Raw genomic sequence first — 13,352 nt, 5'->3', positions numbered from 1 at the left:
ATTAAATTACACTTAATAAATACTTAATAGTGTATTTATTTTCCACCACCTTATCATGGTAGCAGAGCGTGGTTGATGAAATCGTAATAAGTAATAAAAGTATCAAGAGAAGTGATTATATTAAAAAAAAAAAAATAAAAAAAATATCTAGACTAGTGAACATCAAGAAAATATAAAAATGACGAATTACGGTGATTTTAAAATACCAGTATTTGATGGAGAGAATTACCAGATGTGGAAAATAAGAATTACAATGTATTTGAAAATGAAAAAATGTGAAGAAAATATTAAAAGAAAAAAAACAGTAAGTGATAAAGAGTCATGGGATGAAGCTGATTTGAAAGCAATTAACTATATATACAGCTCTATTTCGGATAGACAAATGGAGTTTATTTGTAATGAGACAACGGCTTATGGAATTATGAAGAAATTTCATCAGATATATTTAAGAGAATCTACGGCAATGCAAATAGTGTGCCGAAATAAACTGGAAAAATTAAGATTGAAAAATTATAGTGATACAGCAACGTTTTTCTTGGATTTTGAAAAATGTGTTAATGATTTGAAAAGTGCTGGTGCTACTTTAACAGAAAAAGAAAAATTGAATTATATCTTAAATACATTGCCGGAGTCGTATAGCTATATAGGCGACTTAATAGATACATTGAAAGATGAAGATCAAACGGCAGAATATGTGAAGAATAAAATTAAAATGGCTGAACTGAAAAGTAATAAAGGCGAAACAACCATTAGAAATTCGAGTGTATTCGCAGTGAATAAAAATCAAAGACAATGTTATAAATGTGGAAATTTTGGACATATGATGAAGGACTGTAAAAGTCAAGAACAAACAGAAGGACAAATTTCAAATAGTAGTTGGACTTGGAGGTCAACAAGAGGCTACAGAGGTTCAAGAGGAAGAGGTAGTCATAGAGGAGCAAGGGGAAGAGGTGCTTATAGAGGCGCACATCACTCCCAGGCAGAAGCAAGCAACAATCAAAACACAAGCCGCTGGAACGAGTCAAGCAGAGACGACAACACAGGCGCATGGATAGCCAAGGTCGAGCGGAATACAGCTACTGCGTATAATAGTAAGGTAAAAGATAAACAGTGTAGCGAAATCGATTGGATTTTAGATAGTGGTAGTACAGACCACATTGTAAATAATGATAGTTACTTCGAGAGTTTTGAAATATTGAAAAGTCCGGTAAATGTATATTTAGGTGATAATAAAACGGTAAAAGCGACAAAGATAGGAAATATTGTAAGTTATTTTGATGCCTTTGGAAAGCAATTTGAAATTAATATGAAAGACGTTTTGTACGTTAAAGATATGAATTTGAATTTAATTAGTTTTAGCAAAATTACTGATAATTGTAGAATTGTTTCGGAGAAAAATTTAGCAAAAATAATTGATAATAATGAAAATTTAATGGCAGTTGCAGAAAAGAAAAACGGACTATATCACATGAAGAGTAAAATTAAAAAAAAATAATTTGATAGTAAATTATTCAAATAAAAAGATTAGTAATATGAACTTAAAAGAAAAATGGCATAGATTATTAGGTCATGTGAACTTTAAATATTTGAATACCATGTGTAATAAGCAATTATTAAACGGAATACCGAATGAATTAAAAGGCGAATTTTTGAAATGTAAAACGTGTATAGAAAATAAAATGCATAATGTGCCGTTTAAAAATAATAGATATCGAGCGAAAGATTTATTAGAGATTGTACATACAGATGTTTGTGGGCCTTTTCAAAATACGGGCTTTAGAGGAGAAAAATATTTTATTACATTTATAGACGATTACAGTAAGATTGCGAGAGTATACCCAATAAAATCTAAAGCAGAAGTGTGTGAGTACATTAAATATTATGTAAATGAATGTGAGAATTTAACAGGAAAAAAAGTAAAATATTTAAGATGTGATAATGGAAAGGAATATTTAAATAATGAAGTTTTTAATTATGCAAAAAGTAAGGGTATCGTTATTTCTCCGTGTCCTGTATATGTTCATAAATGGTGTAGCAGAAAGGTTTAATAGATCGATAATGGATATGTCGCGTTGTTTATTAGAAGAAGCACAGATAAGTAAAGTATATTGGCCAGAAATAGTTCAAGCGGCAACTTATTTGAAAAATCGAACGTTGACGAATACTATTGAAGAGAAAATATGAGATATTTTTCAGAAAAAAACCTGAAGTTTCACATTTAAAAATTTATGGTAGTAAAGTCTTTGTTAGAAAGCCAGAACAGAAAAGAATTTCAAAATGGGATAAAAAAGCTGAAGAAGGAATTCTAGTCGGGTATAGTGAAAATGGGTACCGTATATTAATAAATAATAAAATTATAGTAGCAAGACACGTGGACGTTATAGAAGAAAAGGAAAAATGTATCGGTTTAAATAGCGATGAATCTGATGAAGATGAAAATGAGAGTAAGTTTGATAGCGAGGAATCAAATGATGAAGTTTTTGAAAGCCCAATCAAAGATAAAATTAAAATTAATGAACATGAAAATCAGCTAAAAATTCCTAGAAGATCAGAAAGAGTTAGAAGTAGTCCTGAATATTATGATGAATATAGAATGAAAAATAAAATTGTTGCGAATTTTTGCAAAACTGATGTTCCTGCTACATTTGAGGAGGCGATTCAAGCGAATGAGAGTAAAAAGTGGATAGAAGCAATGGATAAAGAAATGAATAGTATTAAATTAAATAAAACTTGGGAATTAGTCGATAGTAAAGAAAAAAGGGCCATTGATGTAAAATGGGTGTATAATAAAAAATCGAATGGTACATATAAAGCTAGATTAGTAGTTAGAGGTTTCCAACAAAGAGATGAAGTAGATGATATATATGCTCCTGTTGCAAAAATGCAAACGCTAAAAATCTTATTAGTTTATTGTTGTAAAGTGGGTTTGCATATAGAACAAATGGACGTTGAGACAGCATTTTTAAATGGAAAAGTAACGTCTGAATTATATGTTAATCAACCTAAAGGATATGAAGACGGAACTGATAGAGTGTGTAAATTAATAAAAGCATTATATGGCTTAAAAGAAAGTCCCAGGGCTTGGTATGAATGTCTAGATAAATTTCTAATAAAATTAGGATTTATTAGAAGTAATATTGATTATTGCTTGTATACATTAAAATTAAAAGAAGATACTGTTTATTTGCTTTTATATGTCGATGACTTATTAATTTGCAGTAAAAATAAAGAAATAATAGAAAAAGTAAAGAAAATGCTGTCTGAACGATTTAAAATGAAAAATCTCGGAAAAATACGAGAATATTTAGGGATTACTGTAAAATACGATGTGTTATGTAAGGAAATGAAATTATCGCAAAAAGATTATATTATTTCATTAGCTGAAAAATATGGTGTAGAAAATTGTAAAGCGTATAAAACACCAATAGAAGTAAACTTAAAACTCGAGAAATCCGATGATTGTGAAAGAGATATCAAATATAGAAATTTGATTGGTGCTTTGTTATATATAAGTTCGGCTACAAGGCCAGATATAAGTTTTGCAGTAAATTACTTGAGTAGATATCAAAACTGCTATAATAATACGCATTTTAAATATGCTTTGAGAATTTTAAAATATTTACATGTGTCTCAAGATTTAAGTTTATCTTACAATGGAAATAAAGTTTGTGATATACTTGATTGTTACGTAGATGCCGATTGGGCAGGCGATAATAATGATAGAAAGTCAACAACCGGCTTTGTGATACGATTATTCGGTAACGTTGTGTATTAGAGGTCAAGAAAACAAAAGTCTGTTACAAAAGCATCAACATTTGCCGAATACGTTGCTTTATCAGAAGCAGTAACTGAAATTAAACTAGTCACAGAGTTATTAAAATGTTTTGATATTAAATGTAGAAAACCAGTGAATATATATGAAGATAACACTGGAGCAATTAATATAGCAACGTACGGCAATTTTACTAAAAACTCTAAACACATAGAAGTTCATTATCATTTTGTACATGAGAGCGTAAATGAAGGTAAAATAAATATTGTAAAAGTCGATACAAAGGAAAATATTGCTGATATATTTACGAAATCATTAAGTAGAGAAAAGCATGAAAAATTTTGTAAAAAGTTAAATTTGAAATAAATGATAATATTGTAAAATAGCACAAATGTAAGGAGGCGTGTTAAGTATAAGTACATTTGTGCTAGTGCACGAGTCAGCGGTGTTCGTGTGAGCGCGTGATGTATGAGTGAGAGGGAGTGGAAAGGGAACTCTAGTTCCAGGGCGCTCGCTTGAAAGAGAGTTGTCAGAGACTATATAGAGTCCTCGGTAGTAGCATCACGCTTAATATAATTATTATCTAGTCTTACGTTTTATTATATTAAATTACACTTAATAAATACTTAATAGTGTATTTATTTTCCACCACCTTATCAGTGTCATTAAGTAAAAATGTTTACCGCAAGTCAATAATGTTTACCTGCAAACGTTTCGCGTATATTAAAAAAGTCACGTCGTCTAGTTGACGCGAAAAAATTGAAGCGCCATGAAAAGGCACCGCTATATTAACACGTCGAGGGACCAGAAATGCAGCGGGAAGAACCGAGAAAACCTGATAGCCACTTACAGCGTGTGTAAATAAGTGCAGCTGATATGAAAGGGGATAGCTATGCTGTGCGAGCACGCTAATATGCGCGACGAATAACGGGTGGTGGAGGGAGAGAGCTGCCGCTGCTTTCGTGACGATCGGTCTGTCGCGACGCCGTGACGGTCGCCGCTCGCCGATTCACTTTCCAGTAAAATGTGTACCCGGCGAACTTATAGAAGTATTCACTTTAATAGTCCACTTTACGCTGTTGGTACACAATATATATGTTATTGAGCTAGCTGCATTTAGGGCAAGTGGATTAAGGCATTTTGGTATCAGTTTTCTTGCTTGCAGTCGCTCGCCACTCTCCGATGTGCCAAGATATTTTATTATTAAATTTGCTACGCGTGAAACTAGTTGGTTTAGGCATTTTGGTTTTTAGATTTGTGGCTCGCACTCGATTGCCTTCCTTCCATGTGCCGACGCATTTTATTATTTAACTTGCTGTGTGTGAGGTATATGGTTGAGGCAACCCAAAAAAGTTTATTTCCTTAAAAGTGGGACCTACTCAGACGTCTGCACGGCGCACATTGTAAAAAAAATTTTTGTATTAAAACCTAATATCTCACGATTAAGTGAACGGAATTGGATTAAATTTGGTTAGAGTAAAGTTTAAGTTATGTGGAATAAGAGAAAAATATTGGGATGGCCCACAATAGTTTTCGGGAGCCCCAAAATTCAAGGAAATAAGGCTCATTTTGTGTTTTTAGCGATAAAATCTTTGCTTTTTTCAATATTTATAATATTTTTTGGGAAAAAACTATGCGACTTAAAAATTTTTTTCACACTGTGCAGCGTATATAAGACCCTTGCTACGTCGGGCCCTAACCCCACGCCGTGCAAAAAGTGCTACTTACGTCTAATGTATTGTAATGTACTATTAGTTATACTCAACTGCTAGCTGTAGTGAAGCTAACTCGGACCGGGATCCGGAGCGTGCGCAGTATCCTGCTCCGCTGCCACGTTCTCATTGGCGCTCCGCACTCGTGCGCGGTTTGAAAAAGATGGGGGGCGGGGCTTTGCGTCAGCCGTTGAAGGACCGAGTTCAAGCCCCGTGAACGGAAAATTTTTTTTTTACTCTTTTCTGTTAGTTGATATTCTAATTGACGTGAAAAACTCTTTGTGTACTAAAAAAAAAAAACAATTAGAAAGCTACACAACAATTTTCACATAGGTATATACATCAGTAGGTAGCATATATCCAAGCAAACCCCTCCCCACACAGCATGAAAGGTTCCAATTGAAAGTTTCAAGAAAGATTACCATAAAAGCTTCCTGTAAGCTTCATGAAGGTGAATTGAAACTTTCTCTAATATTACTTTGAAATATTCCAGTAAAGCTTTCTGCAAGATTATTGAAAGCTAATACTGGAAGATCTCATTTTTCATTTATTGAAACATGACATGTTATCTTATAACAAGCTTCTATTAAGCTTCCATGAAAGATTCGAAGCAACATTACATAAACATTTCATTGAAGGTTACTATAAGCAATCATAAATGCTTTTCACAATATATGTAGGATTGCTCCGGGAAGGTTACCTGCAAGACTTTTGTAAGCTTCTTGGCATATTAAAAAAATGTTCAAATTTAAACCCAAATGGGAATATTTCAAAAGCTTTCCGCAATCTTCCATGAAAGGTTCAATGCAATATGGTGAGAATCTGCTATGAAAGATTCAGGTAAGAAGGCTTGCAAGCTATCAGAAAGATATGTAGGATTGCTCCGGGAAGGTTACCTGCAAGACTTTTGTAAGCTTCTTGGCATATTAAAAATATGTTCAAATTTAAACCCAAATGGGAATATTTCAAAAGCTTTCCGCAATCTTCCATGAAAGGTTCAATGCAATATGATGAGAATCTGCCATGAAAGATTCAGGTAAGAAGGCTTGCAAGCTATCAGAAAGATATGTAGGATTGCTCCGGGAAGGTTACCTGCAAGACTTTTGTAAGCTTCTTGGCATATTAAAAAAATTTTCAAATTTAAACCCAAATGGGAATATTTCAAAAGCTTTCCGCAATCATCCATGAAAGGTTCCATGCAATATGAAGAGAATCTATCATGAAAGATTCCTGTAAGAAGGCTTACAAGCTGTCACCAAGATTTTATAATAAACTAGGTACATTTATGCGCGCTCCGCGCGCGTTGAACTTTTAGGTTAGGATTTTATTATTTATATACATATATATATATATATATATATATATATATATATATATATATATATATATATATATATATATTCTGATAACTACTAATATAACTATATTAACAGATTTTATTTTTATTACCATTACAAATTTTTTATTATATTAGCGAATATACTACTTTATTTCGAATTTAAATTTAATTTTTGCGCCGAAATTTATGTTTTGCATCATCTTGTGGGTTTCAATTCCAATTTCCAATCTGCTTATGCAGTCTGCACAGCTGGAATTCGGAATCAAAGATGGCTACAAGATAGCAAATCAGTTTGCGAGGGAAAACTCTTCATGAAAAGGTAAGAAGATTTTAATTATTGTTTATTGTTTATTAATCATTGTTTATTAATCATTCATATATATATATATATATATATATGTATATGTATATGCCTATGCAGGTTAAGTAGTAACAGCTATATGTAGCGTTATTTTATTTCCTTTTTTTCTCTCTATAATATATATTTATATACCTCATTTTGCATCACAATATTTTTAAATAAAATATAATCAATTTCATATTTAAGTAATGAAACTTTTTTCCTTTCCAGAAATAAATCAGTTCTCGTCGCATTATCAAATTTGACTACTTATTTTGGGCCATATATATACCAATTGTCTGTGTGAAAAGCATAGTATAGGAGTATACGGTTCTCTTTGTGAATTTCCATTCAAAATAATTCTTCTTTAGGTGAGTTGTACTGAGACATAAGTATTTTCTATTATAGTAATTATATTTTTGCATTATAAAAAAACTATTTTTTCTAAAATTGTTATTTAGTTATGGATTAGAGAGGATCTATTAACTTTTAACAATTATATTTCAGGTTTGTAGAGTATTTGTAGATATAGAAAGCTACAATAATTTTGCCTCTTTACTCTATACATTAAGCAAGAATTAATTGCACTTTATAAGAGATTGTGAATATGATGTCTATATTCCAATTTTTGTTTTCGCTCTTGGAAAACTAACACACTTCTGTCACAATTTCATTTCTGATTGTGAAACAGTATTTAAAATTGAATGAACCTCGAGTGATGTATTTTTGATTTTAACTCCAACTTATATAATAATATTTTACGGTTATAGCATAATATATTATCATGAGAGTCAGAGTCAAAGTTCCAAGTACATAACATGAGATTAATTTAATATAAAATATTGTTTTACAATCAGAAAAGAAAATTTAATATGCCTGGTTATGTGTGTTTGTTTTCGAATGAAGGCAAACACAAAAATTTGAATATAGTCATCGTATTCAAAATCTCCTGTAATTCTTGTGAGTGAAAATTCCTGTTAATGCATTAAGGAAAAATACTAAGTTATTATAACTTTCTGCATGAAAAAATGCACTACAAACGCCTAATATAATTATCTAGAGTTTGTAGATCCTCCGAAACTACCCTTATAAGAAATTTTACCCGGCAAAGGCAAAAATTCACATGGGTCTTCAGTCGACAATTCCAACAGAGACAGAAAAATATTCGGATTATTATCACCTGATGATAAGATGCCGTTTTGGTACGATTGTAAGCTGATTATGAGTTGATAAACAGCTGAATATCATCTGATTTTTTTGGTAGGTTTAGGTTATACATAATACGAATTCGTGAGCGGGGGCACATTTATGGCCAGTTCATCCCAGTTTTTTATTCACTTACCACAAGATATGTTGGCATAGAAGGGTACGGGATCAAGCTTCTATGAAGCTTCCATGGAAGTATGGGAATCTTTAAGGAAGCTTTCATGGAATATTTCTGGAAGACGTAAATTTCCGCGACGCTTGACGTCAGAAATATTCTGGTAAAGATTATTGAAACGTGCAACGGTTCTTATTAAAAGATTTAACAGAATATGCATTATATATATATATATATATATATATGTGGGACGTTCTTTGTCAACCAGAACACCTAAATACCCAAAGTTCCTTTCAACTTAAAAATTTTTTAAAATATGGAAAATTTAGCATTTTTTGTGTACTTTTGATTAGTGCGTAGCCTTTTTTAAATTTTCATTCATAGACGGAGCTGCACGTTTCCTAACCATAAAAAATACTACTTTACGTAATGATCAAGCTGTCAGAAATCACAGGGGCTCAGAAAAATTCCAAGCAACGGGTATTTTCATATATTTTTAGCTGCTGGACACGAATCCGACGGTATTTTTTACCGATACCTTAAGCGTTCGTCCCTAACCTCAAAAAACACCCCCCAAAATCGCTTTTTCACGCAGTTGAGAGGTATATCCTGTGATCGATGTGTGGAAAATTATTGACGGATAGTATTTTGATGTATTGGCAAGCCACCTTTAATTTTGCAAATCTTCGGGTTTAGGATCTCAAAATACACAAAAATAGTCCCTGTCAATATATTTTCTCTAGAATTACCTTTCTCAACGGAGTGAAACAGCAATTTTTGTTAAGGGGGGGTGGGTTGTTTTTTGAGGTTAAGGTCGAACGCTTAAGGTTAAGTAACATGCCGCACGCAATTTTATAATGCATCCGCAAGAATATAAATCTTTTTTTAAAAATTATAATTTATTCGATTACCTTAGTTTATCATTTTTAAATCATATTTCGTATCCGAATGTAAATTTAGCAACATATAAAAAGTATTAAAACGTCATTTGGGTTTTTCGTAATTGATTATTAAAAAAGCAAGGATGTAGGGCTCGAAGAAGGGGGAGGGGGTCCGGGCGACCATGCGAGCGACGCGACGCAGCATTAAGATTATCTATTTTTCATTGATTATCTCGGAACTTTGCACTCATCGGAATCAAGTAAAAATCGTTTCCAATGTAAAATTTAACGCCCTTTCGTTTGGTGCAAGTCATTTTATCGCAGGATAAATCGTTCTCAAAATATAAGCAAAAATAATGTTTGCACCTTGTTTTCGCATAGAACCCCTTGACCTAGGAAGCTAAAAATGTCAGAATTGTTTTTCTCGACCTCGATTTACCTTATAATCAAAACATAGTCATTACTACCCACAATTTAATTTCAAAACTACTTTTATTGGGTCATTAACCCTATACCCGTGCTTCTTTAATAATTAACTAGCCTAGTAATTTCTTATTTTATTATTAAAATAATAAAATACCTTGCTAATATATTGTTTTGCAACATAATAAGATAGTATACCTTGTTATAAACAGTTGATAGAAGTCGATAAGATTTCTTATTAACGTAAATTGTATACATCTTAATTGCATTCTTTGCAATAAAATTTAACAGAAAGTCCGATATAACTCGGTAAAAGTCCATACATAGGTCAATATTGATCGAGAAATCTATATACGAAATTGAATTGTTTAATCATGTAATTTTTTTCAGTAGGATAATAAAAGGCGTGTAACTTTCAAATTGGATTTAATTTGATATTTACAATAAAGAATATACTATGAAATTTTATTTTTGTTTGGTGTATGTGGTTGCATGCGCTACGGGATCAAAATTATTATTATTCACTTTAAGCACTTTAATATAGTGTAGATAGATACCCTACTGAAAAAAATTGCGCAAGTAATGACGCGAATACTGGCGCGATTTTTTTAAGTGAGATAGAGAAAGAAAAGTAGAGAAGAAGAAAAAGTGAGAAAGAGAGAGAGAGAGAGAGAGAGAGAGAGAGAGAGGGAGAGAGAGAGAGAGAGAGAGAGAGAGAGAGAGAGAGAGAGAGAGAGATCAAGACCTCAGGCTATGCACTTGCCTGTATCATAAGTTTGTTTTTTTTTTCAAAGGAGAGAATACACTCAAATTTTAAACCTTTTTGCAATTTTAAGAGCCTCTGTCGTTCATAACGGAATTTCCTAAGATGGAAAGTAAATGTAATTATATTATATATTTTGGTAATGCTTTTTGTTATATAACTTAAAATGATTTTTTTTCTAAATTATACCAATAGAATTCAAATTTCATCTTATTTTTTTGCTGTTTATTTTTTTTTTATTCTTTTCACTTAAAAGTAATCGAGCGGGCTTACTTGATCATTATATTTTACCTAGTTTACATATAAATTTTTAAATGAAACTCATAATCTTTAAGCGTCTAAACCATTCTATCGAATTATGAAATCATGGATTTTTAATTATTAACAGTTTTGATGAACAAAATAATTTTAACTGTTGCTAATGTACACTTTATACATAAATATTTTTTTTTATTGTTTAGAAGCTGTCAAACTTGCATTTCCAAATGCAAATAACGATGACATTAAAGATGGCATAAGTGCTTGGCTGGATACTGCAAACACGCGGCTAAAGAGAGAAGCAAGGTAAATATTTTAATGAATTGATTATTTTTGCCTTCTATAAAACAAGCGATTTTGTGTAGTCTTTTTTGTTTTCAAAAAATCAATCATAAACAAATTCATTTGCGTTCTGTTTTTTATCAGATTCTAAAGTTTTTTGCCATAGTAAATATTACCATTTTAAAGCTATTTTGCATTATTTTTATATGACTACTTTTTTCAGTGGAAAAGGTCCAAAAAGGGCGCCATTCCAGCCAATAGTTATTGACGAAATCCTGAACAGTGGCGAAGAATCCGATCCATAATTATTTACTTATATTATTCAGCATTCGTAAATACTTATTTTAATTCTAATCTTATCCAGTAATTATTGTAATAAATAAAGTAGAGATCAGTAATTTAATAAAAACACAAGCTTAATTTGTAATTGATACATTTTTTCAATAAATAAAGGTATGTAATCATTCGATTTGAAGGTTTCTTTGAGCTAATATCAACTAATTTTAAGGGGAGTGTAACTTACATTTTGACAAAGGAGACTTCCAAACATAATCTTTTGCTTCAAAACTTATTGCTTATTTCCATTTTTCATTAAAGTACATTTAAATTCAAATATAATCTATCCGCATATCTCCTTTTAATAAATAAAATATTTATCGTCCATATTTATTACTTTGAAATTACAAAAAGGTAAGTACATTTAAAAGATGTGGTATTCTTCGCTGTCCGAATCCTTCGATATTCCGGAGATGCCAACCTTGGGGCTCTGAGAGGTTCAAAGCGTGCAAAACAACGATAAAAATAAATGCAATGAACTGTTATGAGATACTAGCAGGTTACTTTTTGAGGTTAGAAATTCAAACATACACAGAATCGCGCACGAAAACGAATAGCCAATCGGAGATCACATAGAATATGTTACACAATGGCGCCATGCATTATTTAAGTCGGATAGTCCGTATTTCGAATCGAAAGATCAATTAAAGAAGTATTAAATAATGGGAAGATTCCACAAATTCTTTCGGAAAGATTCTAAAAATCTTGCTGAAACCTTAATAGAAGGTTATCTGAAATTTTCCAACATTTTTGAAACATATTGGAAACTTACTGGAATCTTCCAGAAGCTTTCATCAACGTTTTTACAATCTTCCAAGAAAGCTTACAAACATATACCACGGAACCAAACAGCAATGTTGTTGGAAAGCTTTCTGACATGGATTTGAAGCGGACATTCTCAGCTTCTGGGAAGATTACGCGGAAGCTTCTTTTAAGATACCAACACTTTCAAGGAAGCTTCCTTAAAGATTTCAAAAAGCTTTCATGCTGTGTGGGTCATGACTATGGAAACATAAATATCTAAACCCTATAAACCCTAAAAACTTAAATATCTGTTAACAAATCATGTTTAAGCTTAAACAAACCCAATTCAAACAAACAAGCCACCCTACCCTCTCCATAAACATATGCTGAAAGCTGGCAGAAAGGTGATCGATCCATCCATGGGTGTATTAAAATAAACAAATAATTGCATAAAAAATGTTGCATTGCAATTCGGCGGTTGACCTTATTCATAATTATAATAAGATTTCTGAGCAACGACGTAGACCGCGCCGCCACGATCGTCGTTGGAACCGAAAGATTGAAAGTAGCATATGTTTATCGAGAGGGTGGGGTGGCTTGTTTGTTTGAATTGGGTTTGTTTAAGCTTAAACATGATTTGTTAACAGATATTTAAGTTTTTAGGGTTTATAGGGTTTAGATATTTATGTTTCCATAGTCATGAGGGGTTTGCTTGGATATATGCTACCTACTGATGTATATACCTATGTGAAAATTGTTGTGTAGGTTTCTAATTGTTTTTTTTAGTACACAAAGAGTTTTTCACGTCAATTAAAATATCAACTAACAGAAAAGAGTAAAAAAAAATTTTCCGTTCACGGGGCTTGAACTCGGTCCTTCCGAAAAACGGCTGACGCAAAGCCCCGCCCCCCATCTTTTTCAAACCGCGCACGAGTGCGGAGCGCCAATGAGAGCGTGGCAGCGGAGCAGGATACTGCGCACGCTCCGGATCCCGGTCCGAGTTAGCTTCACTGGCTAGCTGCAGATGCCTACTGATAAAATTTTGTTGTAAACTGCAAACTTGGAGTTTTGGTGCTATATTTTGACAATTTTTAAATGTTTTGCTTTATGGACATAAAATACCCAAAAACCTATACATGTGTCACAAAAACTATGGTGTGCACCAAGGGCTAAATGGGCTA

The 13,352-nt window shown here is 32.3% G+C and overlaps 1 protein-coding gene across 14 annotated transcripts in view; it reads right to left on the bottom strand.

Annotated features, from left to right (window-relative positions):
• LOC107981432 (putative thiamine transporter SLC35F3) overlaps nucleotides 1-13,352 on the bottom strand; it is a 671,722-nt gene that overhangs the window by 123,168 nt on the left and 535,202 nt on the right. The window lies entirely within an intron of this gene.

This window comes from Nasonia vitripennis, assembly GCF_009193385.2.
Source record: "Nasonia vitripennis strain AsymCx chromosome 4 unlocalized genomic scaffold, Nvit_psr_1.1 chr4_random0003, whole genome shotgun sequence".
Classification (NCBI taxonomy): Eukaryota; Metazoa; Arthropoda; class Insecta; order Hymenoptera; family Pteromalidae; genus Nasonia; species Nasonia vitripennis.
Note: the sequence above shows the minus strand (reverse complement) of the source record. Positions and strands in the feature narration are given on the sequence as shown.